The sequence below is a fragment of the Budorcas taxicolor genome, chromosome X (genome assembly GCF_023091745.1).
Source record: "Budorcas taxicolor isolate Tak-1 chromosome X, Takin1.1, whole genome shotgun sequence".
Classification (NCBI taxonomy): domain Eukaryota; kingdom Metazoa; phylum Chordata; class Mammalia; order Artiodactyla; family Bovidae; genus Budorcas; species Budorcas taxicolor.
The window spans coordinates 96,044,609-96,062,319 of record NC_068935.1 but is presented as its reverse complement, the minus strand read 5'-3'; the positions used below and the strand labels follow the sequence as shown (position 1 = coordinate 96,062,319).

The 17,711-nt window shown below is 38.9% G+C and overlaps 1 pseudogene; it reads right to left on the bottom strand.

The window, feature by feature from the left end:
* Positions 1 to 2,523: 2,523 nt before the first annotated feature.
* On the bottom strand, positions 2,524 to 11,142 carry LOC128069580 (polycomb group RING finger protein 6-like; annotated as a pseudogene).
* Between the last annotated feature and the right edge of the window lie 6,569 nt (positions 11,143 to 17,711).

Genomic DNA, 17,711 nt, shown 5'->3' with positions numbered 1-17,711 from the left:
GGAATACCAGACCACCTGACCTGCCTCCTGACAAATATATATGGAGGTCAAGAAACAACAGTTAGAACTAGACGTGGAACAACAGCCTGGTTCCAAATCAGGAAAGGAGTATATCAAAGCTGTATATTTTCACTCTGCTTTTTTAACTTATATGAAGATTACATCATGTGAAATGCTGGGCTGGATGAAGCACAAGGTGGAATCAAGATTGCTGCAACAAATATCAATAACCTTAGACATGCAGATGACACCACACTTATGGCCAAAAGTGAAGAAGAACTAAAGAGCCCCTTGATGAAAATGAAAGAGGAGAGTGAAAAAGTTGGCTTAAAACTCAGCATTCAGAAAACAAGATCATGGCATCTGGCCACATCACTTTATGGCAAATAGATGGGGAAACAATGAAAACAGTGACAGACTTTTTTGGCTCCAAAATCCCTGCAGATGGTGACTGCAGTCATGAAATTAAAGGAAAAAAAAAAAAAAAAAACCAAACAAAAAAACGTGCTCCTTGGAAGAGAAGTTATGACCAACCTAGACAGCATACCTAAAGCAGAGACATTACTTTGCCAACAAAGGTCCATCTAGTCAATGCTATGGTCCTTCCATTAGTCGTGTATGGATGTGAGAGTTGGACTATCAAGAAAGCTGAGCACTGAAGAACCAATGCTTTTTAACTGTGGTGTTGGAGAAGACTCTTGAGAGTCCCTTGGACAGCATGAACATCCAAACAGTCCATCCTAAAGGAAATCAGTCCTGAATATTCATTGGAGGGACTGATGCTGAAGCTGAAACTCCAATGCTTTGGCCACCTGATGTGAAGAACTGAATCACTGGAAAAGACCTTAATGCTGGGAAAGATTAAAGGTGAGATGAGAAGGGGACAGAGGATGAGATGGTTGGATGGCATCATCCACTCAATGGACATGAGTTTGTGTAAACTCCGGGAGTTAATGATGGGCAGGGAGATCTGGCATGCTGCAGTCCATGGGGTTGGAAAGAGTCAGACATGACTGAGCAACTGAAATGAACTTGTATATTTGAATACTTACCCCTTTTTGGATAAATTGTTTACAAATATTCTCTCCTCCTTAGTAGGAAGTCTTTTCCTTTTGTTGATATTTTCTGTCATTTGGCAAAATCTTTTTAGTTTGATGTCTATTTATTTATTTATTTTCCTTTGCCTGAGGAGACATATTCAGAAAGATATTGCTATGACCAATATAAACGATTATATGGCATGTTTTCTTCTAGGATTTTTGTCATTTCAGGTCTTATTGTAAGTCTAATTAATTTGAATTGATTTTTATGTATGATGTGAGATAGTAGTCTAATTTCATTTTTTTGGAATGTGACCATCCAGTTTTCCTAGCACCATTTATTGAAGAAGCTATGCTTTTTTTCATTGTATATTCTTTGCCTTTTGACATAATTTAATTGTCCATTACATGTGTAGGTTTATTTCTGGGCTCTGTTCTATTCCATATCTACCAATACCATACTGATTTGATTACTATAGCTTTGTAATGTAGTTTGAAATCAGTGAGGGTGATAATTCCACATGTGTTCTTTTTTTCTCCAGATTTCTTTGGCTGTTTAAGGTCTTTTGGGGTTCATAAAAAATTAGAATTTTTGGTTCTTTTTCTGTGAAAATAACCTTTAAATTTTGATAGTAATTTCATTGAATCTATAGATTATATTGCATAATATGGACATTTAAGCAATGTTAATTCTTATCTTTTTATGTTGTTATGTCTCCTTCAGTTCCATTCAACAATGCCTTATAGTTTTCAGTGTATGTCTTTCACCTCCTAGGTTAAATTTATTCCTACGTATTTTATTCTTTTCTTTGCAACTGTAAATAGTATTTTTACTTCATTTTCTTGTAGAGATAATCGAATATTTTATGTCCTTTATTTTGTGAAAATTTTGCATTATGTTGATTGGTTTGCTCCTTTAAACCATTCTCACAACCCTGGAATAAAATCTGTCTTACTAGTCTATTACAATTTAGGAAATGTTTTTTCCTTGTTACTTCTCCCTATATCTAGAGTTACACTGTTACAATTAATTTTATATAGAGCTACTTATGTGATGAATTGTATTATGATATTTAGCCATCATTTATTTTGTTAGAAGATTGGTTACACATTGGGTAATGCAAGAGACAATCTTATAAAATGGAGTATAAGTGATGCAGCTATAAACATTAATAAAATCATAAATGGGGGTTTGTGCCATCAGTTTCTAGAACCAAACGAACTCCCTCAAAGATCACCAAGACTAGGAAGTTGATCACTTAAGGCAGAAATCTTATTTTTCATGTGGGTCATAGTTAGCATAAGAAGAAAGGGGTTCTGGAAAACAAATGTAAAAAAACTAACATTTTAAACAAAAAGTAACAAAATTATAAATCTTGTTTATCAGCCCTTTCAGTCCCACGTTAATTCCTGTTGATCTGGATGAAGCCATTAGGTTTTCCTTTAGAGCTTTGTAATTTCTTACCCAATTCAGTGATATGATCTAAAAGTCATCAGAAACATATTTGTCAGAAAATCCTTTTAATGGATCTTCATGAAGATCTTCATTCTGTAAAGTGTTCAGAATTAAATAACTGTAAATGACAAAAAACCTAAAATGACATGGTTAAAAATCTGATTAGCGTGAAATTGACAAAGAAACTTGCCAGTTGCTGTGAGACACACCATTTTAAGATGATAGAGTTATGACATTATACCAGAACATACCTGATTTTTATAAATTCCATATAATTTTTGGAATATGTTTTAATGACACTTACCCAAGAAATATAACCAAAGAAGATTTAGTAATATTACTTGTCAATATTTAATTTAAGATGCCAAATAAACAGAATCATTATAATATCTCACTTTGGAATGTTTCAGGGCCCTTGGAAGCATTCCAAAGTTAGCTAGAGGTCAAAAGAACTTAATTTAGAAATTAACTTGGGGAATGTTGTCAATATATCAAAATGTTTTAAAACACTTGGTCAAATAGTATCATATATCACTGTTAGGTATTACTTACTCAGCCAAAGTGACAATAAAATATTTTAAAGACAAGTAAAGTTACAACATTATTTAAAACATAAAGAAAGCTTTCAATGTTATCAAAAGCAGATCAATATTCCAAGAAAACTTTGTTCTCATAACAAAAAAGAGTTAATTGAATTCTAGTTTTGTACCAGCTTACTTTTAATCTTAAGGTTTATTTACTCAATTAAATTTTATCTTGAACTTAGCTAGTCATGACCACGAAGAAACTTTTTTCAGGGTTCTTTTTCCACAAACTTTCTATAACTTTCTTCTTGCTTTCAGATTTTTTTCTTTCTTTCTCTCTCTCTGGAACAAAATTACTTTCTTTTCGCTAAACAGAATGCAATTCTATTCTTTATACCTTTCTCCTTTTATATAAAGACTTTTTCCTTATTAATATAGTAGTTTTGTTATATATTTCAAGAGAAATCTTAACTTTAAAAACTTTAATTTATAGTGAAAATTGAGAAGTAAGCAATTGTGAGATTTTACATTAATGTTCTGTAGATTTTCAAACATATAAATATTATTTATATTTATAAAAGCATGCTTTTTATAGAAAAATTTTCAATGTGACTCCCCAAATCTTTATTCTTAGTTTTAAGTATTTTTAGTTTACCTATAAAAGGAATACTTTGTTCAGTAATTAATGTTTCAGTATCATATTTAATTTCAGAATGATATAGCTATTTAATAAATTTCCATCATTTAACTTTGCAAAACTATAAAGTTTCAAGGTACCAAAAATCTAGAGAAACTATTTTTAAGTAGACATAGATAAAACATAGTTATTGAATGTTAGGTCCATGAATCAAAGCAAATTGGAAGTGGTCAAACAGGAGACAAGAGTGAACAATCAACATTCTAGGAATCAGTGAACTAAGATGGACTGGAATGGGTGAATCTAACTCAGATGACCATTATATTTATTCTACTGTTGGCAGGAATCCCTTAGAAGAAATGGAGTAGCCATCATACTTAAAAAAAGAGTCCAAAATACAGTACTTGAATGCAATCTCAAAAACGACAGAATGATCTCTGTTCGTTTCCAAGGCAAACCAAACAATATCACAGTAATCCAAGTCTATGCCCCGACCAGTAAAGCTGAAGAAGCTGAAGATGAACAGTTCAGTGAAGATGTACAAAACCTTCTGGAACTAACACCCCAAAAAGGATGTTCTTTTCATTATAGGGGACTGGAATGCAAAAGTAGGAGGTCAAGAAACACCTGGAGTAACAGGCAAATTTGGCCTTGGAGTACGGAATGAAGCAGGACAAAGGCTAATAGAGTTTTGCCAAGAGAACGGACTGGTCATAGCAAACACCCTCTTTCAACAACACAAGAGAAGACTACACATGGACATCACCAGGTGGTCAACACCGAAATCAGATTGATTATATTCTTTGCAGCCAAAGATAGAGAAGCTCTATACAGACAGCAAAAACAAATTTGGGAGCTGCCTGTGGCTCAGATCATGAACTCCTTATTCCCAAATTCAGACTGAAATTGAAGAAAGTGGAGAAAACCACTCGACCATTTAGGTATGACCTAAATCAAATCCCTTATGATTATACAGTGGAAGTGAGAAATAGATTTAAGGGACTATATCTGATAGAGTTCCTGATGAACTATGGATGGAGGTTCGTGACACTGTACAGGATACAGGGATCAAGACGATCCCCATGGCAAAGAAATGCAAAAAAGGAAAATGGCTGTCTGATGAGGCCTTACAAATAGCTGTGAAAAGAAGGGAAGCAAAAAGCAAAGTAGAAAAGGAAAGATATAAGCATCTGAATGCCGAGCTCCAAAGAATAGCAAGGAGAGAGAAGAAAGCATTCCTCAAAAATCAATGCAAAGAAATAGAGGAAAACAACAGAATGGGAAAGACTAGAGATCTCTTCAAGACAATTAGAGATACCAAGGGAACATTTCACGCAAAGATAGGGTCAGTAAAGGATAGAAATCGTCTGGACCTAACAGAAGCAGAAGATATTAAGAGGAGGTGGCAAGAATATACAGAAGAACTGTACAAAAAAGATCTTCATGACACAGATAATCACGATGGTGTGATCACTCACCTACAGCCAGACATCCTGAAATGGGAAGTCAAGTGGGCCTTAGGAAGCATCACTACGAACAAAGCTAGTGGAGGTGATGGAATTCTAGTTGAGCTATTTCAAATCCTAAAAGATGAGATTGTGAAAGTGCTGCACTTAATATGCCAGCAAATTTGGAAAACTCAGCAGTGGCCACAGGACTAGAAAAGGTCCGTTTTCATTCCAATCACAAAGAAAGGCAATGCCAAAGAATGTTCAAACTACCACACAATTGCACTCATCTCACACGCTAGTAAAGTAAATGCTCAAAGTTCCCCAAGCCAGGCCTCAGCAATATGTGAACCATGAACTTCCTGATGTTCAAGCTGGCTTTAGAAAGGGCAGAGGAACCAGAGATCAAATTGCCAACATCTGCCGGATCATTGAAAAAGCAAGAGAGTTCCAGAAAAACATCTATTTCTGCTTTATTGACTATGCCAAAGCCTTTGACTATGTGGATAACAATAAACTGTGGAAAATTCTGAAAGAGATGGGAATACTAAAACACCTGACCTGCCTCTTGAGAAACATATATGCAAATCAGGAAGCAACAGTTAGAACTGGACATGGAACAACAGACTGATTCCAAATAGGAAAATGATTACATCAAGGCTGTATATTGTCACCCTGCTTATTTAACATAAATGCAGAGTACATTGTGAGAAACACTGGGCTGGTTGAAGCACAAACTGGAATCAAGATTGCCAGGAGAAATTTCAATAACCTCAGATATGCAGATAAAACCAGCCTTATGGCAGAAAGTGAAGAAGAACTAAAGAGCCTCTTGATGAAAGTGAAAGAGGAGAGTGAAAAAGTTGGCTTAGAGCTCAGCATTCAGAAAACTAACATCATGGCATCCAATCCCATCACTTCATGGCAAATAGATGGGGAAACAGTGGAAACAGTGGCTGGCTTTATTTTTCTGGGCTCCAAAATCACTGCAGATGGTGACTGCAGCCATGAAATTAAAAGACACTTACTCCTTGGAAGGAAAGTTATGACCAACCTAGACAGCATATTAAAAAGCAGAGACATTACTTTGCTAGCAAAGGTCCATCTAGTCAAGGCTATGGTTTTTCCAGTGGTCATGTATGGATGTGAAAGTTGGACTATAAAGAAAGCTGAGCACAGAATAATTGATGCTTTTGAACTGTGGTGTTGAAGAAGACTCTTGAGAGTCCCTTGGACTTCAAGGAGATCTAACCAGTCCACCCTAAAGGGAATCAGTCTTGGGTGTTCATTGGAAGGACTGATGTTGAAGCTGAAACTCCAATATTTTGGCCACCTGATATGAAGAGATGACTCATTGGAAAAGACCGTGATGCTAGGAAAGATTTAGGGCAGGACAAGGGGACGACTGAGGATGAGATCGTTGGATGGCATCACTAACTCGATGGACATGGGTTTGGGTGGACTCCAGGAGTTGCTGATGGACAGGGAGGCCTGGTGTACTGCGGTTCATGGGGTCGCCAAGAGTCGGACCCGACTGAGTGACTGAACTGAACTGAAAAGCTTTTATTCCATTTTAATCTACTCAACTTGTTTCCAACAATCATTTTTATATTACCTGTGAAAATTTTATCAGACATTTGGAAAAGTCTGCCATCATTTCAAGGTATTTTTCTTCCTAGCAAATTTTCTTAGAGATAATATGACATTATTTGACTTCTAGTAAACCTAAGTGCAATGAAAGTAAGACATCTGTATTCATTAAACCAAAAAAGCAATATCAAACATTAATATTGACTGTTTCCCAGATGATGTGAACCTGCAGTTCATTTGGATTGTTTTCTATTATATTTATAATTTTTAATGTGTAAGCACTTACTTTAAGGTCAATTAAATAGAGCTCTTTTAAAATTTTAATTTTGTTAATACTATCTGAAGGTAGAAACATTATATAGTGTGTGTGTGTGTGTGTGTGTGTGTGTGTGTGTGTGTGTGTGTGTGTTGTGCTGAGTCAGCTCCTCTATCCATAGAATTTTCCAGGCAAGAATACTGGAATGGGTTGCCATTTCCTACTCCAGGGGATCTTCCCTACCCAGGGATTGAACCTACATCTCATGCATACTGTGCTACCTGGGAAGCTTGATGTATAATTTATATATAGGCATATAAATAGACATAACTAGAGATCTCATAGCTTTATTTTAGAATTTAATCATGCCTTAGGTGTTACAATATGAGCTTTCTTGTTTATAAATAATAATTGTAATAAGACCAATTTACTTGCTCAGATGACTAAAGCTTTTTGCTATTAGTCAGAAAGATTTGATATTTGTGTTTGTTCTTAAATCCTTATGAAGGCTATGAATTAGATTTTAGATGAAGGAGCTTTTCCAGAAGTTTTAAAAAAGTTTCTTTATCCCCCTTTTTTCTTTTTGGTTTCAGGTTCTACTTGATTGAGCTAATTAGGCTTAATCTCAGGTCATTGTGGGCTATGTTTATATTTCTAACTTGTAGATATAGGTAAGACAAAGACAGTTACTTTTAATTACCTCCAAAACTAATCATCTACAAAAAGGATATCAAAGATTGATTTGCCTACATTGTGTTTACCTTTTTGTATCAGTGAGATATTCAACTAAAATGGAAATCAAGAATTCTATGTTCTAGAATTTTATTTTATTTTATTTTTTTATTTTTTATTTTTTTTAGAATTTTAAAGTTTAATTTATCATGCCTTCAAAAGTTTGCACAAGGCACTCAACCACGCCCTCTTTCTGAGTTTACAAGTTCAACTCAGTGCAATGTACCATAGGGGCAAATAAAATCTCCATTATTGACTATATTAGCCTATGAATATTAGCTCCCAGTTTTTATTTTATACTGTGTGGGTTTGGGTAACCTGTTGGCTTCTTTGTGTATGTTTAATTATTATTGCCTGAGGGGCAGATTTATATGCCCTGCCTTATAATACCAGGCAGGAGAAAGATTCCCTAGGGAGACATAATGTCTATCACACAGTATAATTAAGCAAAAGAGAGGTCAGAATAATCAAGACAGCAGACTAGTAGGATGTGAAGCTCACCTTCTCCCCCAGATACATGAAAAAATACATCTATGTGTAGAACAGTTCTCATGGGGTACCTACTAAACACTGGCAGAAGATCTCAGACTGCTGAAAGGGAAAGAAAATCTCCATGTAACTGGGTAGGGAAAAAAGAAAAAAATCAGGACAGAACCTGTGCCCCTAGGAAGGAGCTGTGAGAGAATAAAGGTTCCTGAATCCTGAAAGGTCCTTCACTGGTGGGGAGATCAGACAGGACAGAAGGGGAGCTTCAGAGCATGAGAGGAGAATGCAGCAGGTGATTTGTGGGAGCAAGACCAGAGGAAGAACAGAACAATCAGTGCCACTGCTCTGCACTCCCCAGACTGAAATACACTACCACCACTGTGGGCAGGGGCTGGATGCTGGAACTCAGAATTGGGAGATCAGAAGTGTGAAGAGGACTGGAGCTGGCTGTGTGGAAACAGCCTCAATGTGGGGGTTGCTGGAATCCATTATGACCACAACTGAGTGTACACGGAGGAAGCCTGGGTTACTTACAGGCTAGTCACCACTGTTTGAAGTTTGCATGGAGAGACAGGAGGGACTCTTGATTGTAGCCCTTTTCCCAGTGAGTGCACTCACAGAGGACTGGACACTGCCTGCACAGGCTCCAGGGGTGTGGGGGTGGGTATCAAGCTGCCACCACTAACCACCCATATGCCTGGAGTGTTTGTGAATCCCTGATGCATCCCTCCTGGAGCCCAGGGGTATTCGTGACCCACCCCTCTACTACCCATTCAGACACCAAGAGTGGTCCCAAGATGCCATCACCACCCTCACAGTCTCCAGAAGTGGTCAGGAACCACCTTCAGGGTTGTGCCTGAACCACCCCTGCCTCTGAGAACCTCAGGACCAGGAAACAGCTACCATATCAGCACACCTCCTATCAAGAGGATAACAACTAACACACACTGAGGAAAGAGGTGACAAGCGTCCATACTAAAAACAGTCCTCACACCAAATATATTAAACCTACACAAAGATTCCCCCACATATAACTAACCCTCCAAGACCACAGTAGATAATTATTTCTCCTAAAGTCACAGAATAAGAGAATATAAGTAAAATGGAGAAGCAGAGGAACCACTTCCAATTAAAAGATCAAGAGAAAGATTAAAAAAGACACTATATAATAATAAAAAGATCCATACAAGAAGGGGATTTTACACTTGTTAATATCAGTCAGTTCAGTTGCTCAGTCATGTCCAACTCTTTGCAACCCCATGGACTGCAGCATGCCAGGTCTCCCTGTCTATCACCAGCTCCTGGAGTTTATTTAAACTCATGCCTATTGAGTTACTGTTAATATATATAATATATATCTTGTTAATATATATGCACCTAATATAGGAAGACCCAAATACATGAAACAAACAGTAACAGACATAAGGAGAGAAATTTTGGTGTTTTTTAAGAGGTACATTCTGTAATTTAACAAAGCCTGGCTTTAAATTTTCAGTTCAAAAGCACACTTATTTTCCAAAAGGATGACTGCACAACTGATGCCATTGCAGAGAGCAGAATCTGAACCAACTTGAAAGTGGTGTGGCTCCATGAAGACAGAAACAGTAACTAACTGATTTACCTCAATGTTTAGGAAACAAAATCAATGTCAAAGTATCTGAAATCATAAAAATTCAATGCTTTACAAATTTTCCCTGTGAGCTATGGAAGCTTTTTACATGTAGTCTGTAGTAAAACAGATGCATTCTATCATTCCAAGTTGTACTTATAAGTCCCATGATTCTTTTTGCTGAAAATAAATCAGTTATGTCTCAAACAGCACAAAGTGATAGCAGTTACACGTTTCATGAAAATCTTTGGTGAGACTGCAGTCCTGGAGAAGTGTCTTATTTTGTTTCCCTTCTACTGTTAGATACCATTAGAATCATCCAAGTAATTTTCAAAAGAGAAACCATAGGTCCATAATGAAGGATCAGCAGACCATCCTGCATTGCTGCATCACCTATTATATGTCATGTTTCCTTTAGAGTTTGATACGCTGTAACAAGTGATCACCACAGATGATATCTACCTGACAAGCTGAATCAAGACCCATTTTTCTTTTTCTTCTGAGGAATTTTTCTACATGTCCAATAGTTTCTTCTCATGAAATTCAGACAAACTTCTTCTCCAGTGGCTTAAAATGTCCTGTGCCTTCATCAACACCAATAAACTTTACTAATAAAGACATATCAAGTTCAGGTGGAATAGGACACATTGATTTTAAGACTTCTTAAGTTTTTCTTTTGCTTGAAGGGGCTGGCTGTGGAACAGAAGTTTTAGGTGCTTCTAGACCCCTTTATAGAGATCATGCATTTGCTTTTTTCTCTTAGATTGATCACTAATTTGTACACTATTTCTTGTAACCCTTGGTCCAACCTTGTGTGGTAAAGAGATTGTGTCTGATGTATTACTATGTTGTATTTTGGACATCTGTTGCTATAGCAAAAGTATCTTACAATGCAGTTTTTACAAAATGTATGAAGACATTTTGTAATGGTAGTTGCATTTATTAAGTAACCTTTGCAAATGGAACACGAGATGTACGGGGCTGGCTCAGAGAGATTAATCAGGTGCTCCTCCTCCTTCTGAGAGTCTGGCTGGCCCCACTTCAGCCTCAGCAAGAAGTGATTCATCTCTTCCTCCTGTTATTCCTCCTCGAGATCCTCATCCTCTTCCAATTCCTCATCGTCATCCTTAAAGCGTCCCCTCAGCAGCCCAGGCTGCACCCAGGCTGCAGCTCAAGCAGGGAACTGGGAGTCTGAGCAGCCTGGAGCCCCTGTCTTGGGCAGGAGTGGCAGGCCCTCCTCATCTACTTTGGGCTCCAGGGTGAGGGCAGGAGGGGAGATGGAAGGCGGGGGGCAGAATGGCTGTGACTCCCTGGGCCATGGCAGCACCCTCGTTGTCTGCAACTACTGCGGGGATCCCCTCCATGCCGAGAGTAGAACGATCAAATTTCTTAATGACAGCTATTTTAAATTACGAAAGTTGGATCATCATATTCTGTTGATAGCTTACCAGGAACAGTGTCAGATTCATGATCTCCAAAGAAGATTTAGCTTTGGGACCAGGGACCAGGCTTGATCACTCAAGAGGTTTTATGTAGCAGGGTTTTATTAAAGTATAAAAAGGGACAGAGAAAGCTTCTGACATAAACATCAGAAGGGGGTTAGGAGTGCCCCCCCTCACTAGTCTTAGCAAGGAAGCTATATACTTTTTAAATTGGTGATTACAATAAATCAAAAGAATGTCTCGAGGTTGTAAAGACCTTTGTAGACCCACTCCTACAATTTACATTTTAAGATGATAGGATTAGAACTAACAATAGAAATATCTTACCAGACCCACTCCCATAATATACATTTTAAGATAACAGGATTAGTCAGAATATTTTCAAGAAGGAGAAACTGTCCTCAAGCAAGATACCTTGTTGTTATATAATCCTTACTAAGGAAGGTAGAGAGAGAGAGGAAAACAACAACAACAACAACTTGTCCTTTCCTCCTTGAGAACTCCAGACCCCTTTCTCCTCCTCGGCGACCCCAAACTTCTTATGCACCTACCTAGAAATTGACTCTCTCACCGCCCTCCCCCTTTTGTTTTAGGAGAATTATATTGCCAGGAGAAAGGGGGTGTCATTTTCGTTCCATAATTACCTCCTGCTGTTGACAGGCATTGTCCTTAAATTATTGAGGCAATGTATTATTCTAACCTTCATATTGAGGGTCTCTAATTCAGGAGCCCCAAGTAAACATTGGAGGAGGGTGTGGCACTCAGAGGAGCCTGGACAACCATTTGTAACTTAAAAGCTTTCATTGTGTATAGGTACCACAGATTTCTTATCCATTCATCTGCTGATGGACATCTAGGTTGCTTCCATGTCCTGGCTATTATATACAGTGCTGCAGTGAATATTGGGGTACACGTGTCTCTTTCAATTCTGGTTTCCTTGGTGTGTATGCCCAGTAGTGGGATTGCTGGGTCATAAGGCGGATTCATGTTGATCTATGGCAAAACCAATACAATATTGTAAAGTAATTAGCCTCCAAATTTATAAATAAATTTATTTAAAAAAAAAGCTTTCAGAAGGTTAGAAACAAACTGCATTATATACTTGCAGATATAAGGAAAATAGACATTACACCAAGTTAAAACATAATCAGAATTAAATGTTATATTATGTCCATAGTTAAGGTACAAAGTGTTACACCAATTCATCTTAGGATTGCTCAGTTCAGTTCAGTTCTGTCGCTGAGTAGTGTCCGACTCTTTGCGACCCCATGAGTTGCAGCACGCCAGGCCTCCCTGTCTATCACCAACTCCCGGAGTTCACCCAAGTTCATGTGCATTGAGTCAGTGATGCCATCCAGCCATCTCATCCTCTGTTGTCCCCATCTCTTCCTGCTCCCAATCCCTCCCAGCATCAGAGTCGTTGCCAATAAGTCAACTCTTCGCATGAGGTGGCCAAAGTATTGGAGTTTCAGCTTTAGCATCAGTCCTTCCAAAGAACACCTAGGACTGATCTCCTTTAGTATGGACTGGCTGGAACTCTTTGCAGGCGAAAGGACTCTCAAGAGTCGTCTCCAACACCACAGTTCAAAAGCATCAATTCTTCGGCGCTCAGCTTTCTTCACAGTCCAACTCTCACATCCAATCATGACCACTGAAAAAACCATAGCCTTGACTAGATGGACCTTAGTCAGCAAAGTAATGTCTCTGCTTTTGAATATACTATCTAGGTTGGTCATAACTTTCCTTCCGAGGAGTAAGTGTCTTTTAATTTCATGGCTGCAATCACCATCTGCAGTGATTTGGGAGCCCCCCGAAATAAAGTCTGAAACTGTTTTCACTGTTTCCACATGAAGTGATGGGACCAGATGCCATGATCTTAGTTTCTGAATGTTGAGATTTAAGCCAACTTTTTCACTCTCCTCTTTCACTTTCATCAAGAGGCTTTTTAGTTCCTCTTCACTTTCGGCCATAAGGGTGGTACCATCTGCACATCTGGGATTATTGATATTTCTCCCAGAAATCTTGATTATAGCTTGTGCTTCTTCCAGTCCAGCGTTTCTCATGATGTACTCTGCATTTATGTTAGATAAGCAGGGTGACAATATACAGCCTTGACGTACTCCTTTTCCTATTTGGAACCAGTCTGTTGTTCCATGTCCAGTTCTCACTGTTGCTTCCTGACCTGCATACAGATTTCTCAAGAGGCAGGTCAGGTGGTGTGGTATTCCCATCTCTTTCAGAGTTTTCCACAATTTATTGTGATCCACACAGTCAAAGGCTTTGGCATAGTCAATAAAACAGAAATAGATGTTTTTCTGGAACTCTCTTGCTTTCTCCATGATCCAGCAGATGTTGGCAATTTGATCTCTGGTTCCTCTGCTTTTTCTAAAACCAGCTTGAACATCAGGAAGTTCACAGTTCACGTATTGCTGAAGCCAGTCTTGGAGTATTTTGAGCATTACTTTACTAGTGTGTGAGATGAGTGCAATTGTGTGGTAGTTTGAGTATTCTTTGGCATTGCCTTTCTTTGTGATTGGAATGAAAACTGACCTTTTCCAGTCCTGTGGCCACTGCTGAGTTTTCTAAGTTTGCTGGCATATTGAGTGCAGCACATTTACAGCATCATCTTTTAGAATTTGAAACAGCTCAACTGGAATTCCATCACCTCCACTAGCTTTGTTCGTAGTGATGCTTTCTAAGGCCCACTTGACTTGCCATTTCAGGATGTCTGGCTCTAGGTGAGTGACCACACCATCGTGATTATCTGTGTCATGAAGATCTTCTTTGTACAGTTTTTTTGTGTATTCTTGCCACCTCTTCTTAATATCATCTGCTTCTGTTAGGTCCCTACCATTTCTGTCCTTTATCGAGCCCATCTTTGCATGAAATATTCCTTTGGTATCTCTAATTTTCTTGAAGAGATCTCTAGTCTTTCCCATTCTGCAGTTTTCCTCTATTTCTTTGCATTGATCACCGAGGAAGGCTTTCTTATCTCCTTGCTTGTCTTTGGAACACTGCATTCAGATGCTTATATCTTTCATTTTCTCCTTTGCTTTTCACTTCTCTTCTTTTCTCAGCTATTTGTAAGGCCTCCCCAGACAGACATTTTGCTTTTTTCCATTTCTTTGCCATGCGGATGGTCTTGATCTCTGTATCCTGTACAATGTCATGAACCTCCGTCCATAGCTCATCAGGCACTCTATTAGATCTAGTCCCTTAAATCTATTTCTTTTTTTTCCCTTAAATCTATTTCTCACTTCTACTGTATAATCAAAAGGATTTGATTTAGGTCATACCTGAATGATCTAGCAGTTTTCCCTACTTTTTTTAATTGCAGTCTGAATTTGGCAATAAGGAGTTCATGATCTGAGCCACAGGCAGCTCCCAGTCTTGTTTTTTCTGACTGTATAGAGCTTCTCTATCTTTGGCTATAATGAGTATAATCAGTCTGATTTCTGTGTTGTCCATCTGCTGATGTTCATGTGTACAGTCTTCTCATGTGTTGTTGGAAGAGGGTGTTTGCTATGACCAGTGTGTTCTCTTGGAAAAGCTCAATTAGCTTTTGCCCTGCTTCATTCCATATTCCAAGGCCAAATTTGCCTGTTACCCCAGGTGTTTCTTGACTTCCTACTTTTGCATTCCAGCCCCCTATAATGAAAAGGACATCTTTTTTGGGTGTTAGTTCTAAAAGGTCTTGTATGTCTTCAAAGAACCATTCAACTTCAGCTTCTTCAGCATTACTGGTTAGGGCATAGGCTTGGATTACTGTGATATTGAATTGTTTGCCTTGGAAACGAACAGAGATTATTCTGTCATTTTTAAGATTGCATTACAAATAGCTGTGAAAAGAAGAGAAGTGAAAAGCAAAGGAGAAAAGGAAAGATATAAGCATCGGAATGCAGAATTCCAGAGAATAGCAAGAAGAGATAAGAAAGCCTTCTTCAGTGATCAATGCAAAGAAATAGAGGAAAAGAAGAGAATGGGAAAGACTAGAGATCTCTTCAAGAAAATAGAGATACCAAGGGAATATTTCATGCAAAGATGGGCTCGATAAAGGACAGAAATGGTATGGACCTAACAGAAGCAGAAGATATTAAGAAGAGGTGGCAAGAATACACAGAAGAACTGTACATAAAAGATCTTCATGACCCAGATAATCACGATGGTGTGATCACTCATCTAGAGCCAGACATCCTGGAATGTGAAGTCAAGTGGGCCTTAGAAAGCATCACTATGAACAAAGGTAGTGGAGGTGATGACATTCCAGTTGAGCTATTGCAAATCCTGAAAGATGATGCTGTAAAAGTGCTGCACTCAAGATGCCAGCAAATTTGGAAAACTCAGCAGTGGCCACAGGACTGGAAAAGGTCAGTTTTCATTCCAATCACAAAGAAAGACAATGCCAAAGAATGCTCAAACTACCGCACAATTGCACTCATCTCACACACTAGTAAAGTAATGCTCAAAATACTCCAAGCCAGGCTTCAGCAATACGTGAACTGTGAACTTCCTGATGTTCAAGCTGGTTTTAGAAAAGGCAGAGGAAAATTGCCAACATCTGCTGGATCATGGAAAAAGCAAGAGAGTTCCAGAAAAACATCTATTTCTGTTTTATTGACTATGCCAAAGCCTTTGACTGTGTGGATCACAATAAATTGTGGAAAACTCTGAAAGAGATGGGAATACCACACCACCTGACCTGCCTCTTGAGAAGTCTGTATGCAGGTCAGAAACCAACAGTAAGAACTGGACATGGAACAACAGACTGGTTCCAGATAGGAAAAGGAGTACGTCAAGGCTGTATATTGTCACCCTGCTTATTTAACTTCTATGCAGAGCACATCATGAGACATGCTGGACTGGAAGAAGCACAAGCTGGAATCAAGATTGCCGGGAGAAATATCAATAACCTCAGATATGCAGATGACACCACCCTTATGGCCGAAAGTGAAGAGGAACTAAAAAGCCTCTTGATGAAAGTGAAAGAGGAGAGTGAAAAAGTTGGCTTAAAGCTCAACATTCAGAAAATGAAGATCATGGCATCTAGTCCCATGACTTCATGGGAAATAGATGGGGAAAGAGTGGAAACAGTGTCAGACTTTATTTCGGGGGGCTCCAAAATCACTGCAGATCATGACTACAGGCAAGAAATTAAAAGACACTTACTCCTTGGAAGAAAAGTTATGACCAACCTAGATAGCATATTGAAAAGCAGAGACATTACTTTGCCAAGAAAGGTCCGTCTAGTCAAGGCTATGGTTTTTCCAGTGGTCGTGTATGGATGTGAGAGTTGGACTGTGAAGAAGCCTGAGCGCCGAAGAATTGATGCTTTTGAACTGTGGTGTCAGAGAATTCTCTTCAGAGTCCCTTGCATGGCAAGGAGATCCAACCAGTCCATTCTAGAGATCAGCTCTGGGATTTCTTTGGAAGGAATGATGCTAAAGCTGAAACTCCAGTACTTTGGCCACCTCATGCGAAGAGTTGACTCATTGGAAAAGACTTTGAAGCTGGGAGGGATTGGGGGCAGGAGGGGGAGGGGATAACAGAGGATGAGATGGCTGGATGGCATCACTGACTCGATGGACGTGAATCTGAGTGAACTCCGGGAGATGGTGATGGACAGGGAGGCCTGATGTGCTGCGATTTATGGGGTTGCAAAGAGTCAGACACGACTGAGCAACTGAACTGAACTGAACTGAACTGCATTTCGGAATCTTTTGTTGACCATGATGGCTACTCCATTTCTTCTAAGGGATTCCTGCCCACAGTAGTAGATATCATGGTCATCTGAGTTAAATTCACCCATTCCAGTCCATTTTAGTTCACTGATTTCTAGAATGTCAACGTTCACTCTTGCCATCTCCTGTTTGACCACTTCCAATTTACCTTGATTCATGGACCTAACATTCCAGCTTCCTAGGCAATATTGCTCTTTACAACATCGGACCTTGCTTCTATCACCAGTCACATCCACAACTGGGTATTGTTTTTGCTTTGGCCCCATCCCTTCATTTTTTCTGTAGTTATTTCTCCACTGATCTCCAGTAGCATATTGGGCACCTACTGACCCAGGGATTTTACCTTTCAGTATCCTATCATTTTGCTTTTTTATACTGTTTATGGGGTTCTCAAGGCTAGAATACTGAAGTGGTTTGCCATTCCCTTCTCCAGTGGGCCACATTCTGTCTGACCTCTGCACCATGACCTACCCATCTTCATTGGCCCCACTGGGCATGGCTTAGTTTCATGGAGTTAGACAAGGCTGTGGTCTGTGTGATTAGATTGGCTAGTTTTCTGTGATTATGATTTGAGTGTCTGCCCTCTGATGCCCTCTTGCAGCACCTACCATCTTACTTGGGTTTCTCTTACCTTGGATGTGGGGTATCTCTTCACAGCTGCTCCAGCAAAGCACAGCTGCTGCTCCTTACCTTGGATGATGGGTATCTCCTCACGGCCGCCCCTCATGACCTTGAACATGGAATAGCTCTTCT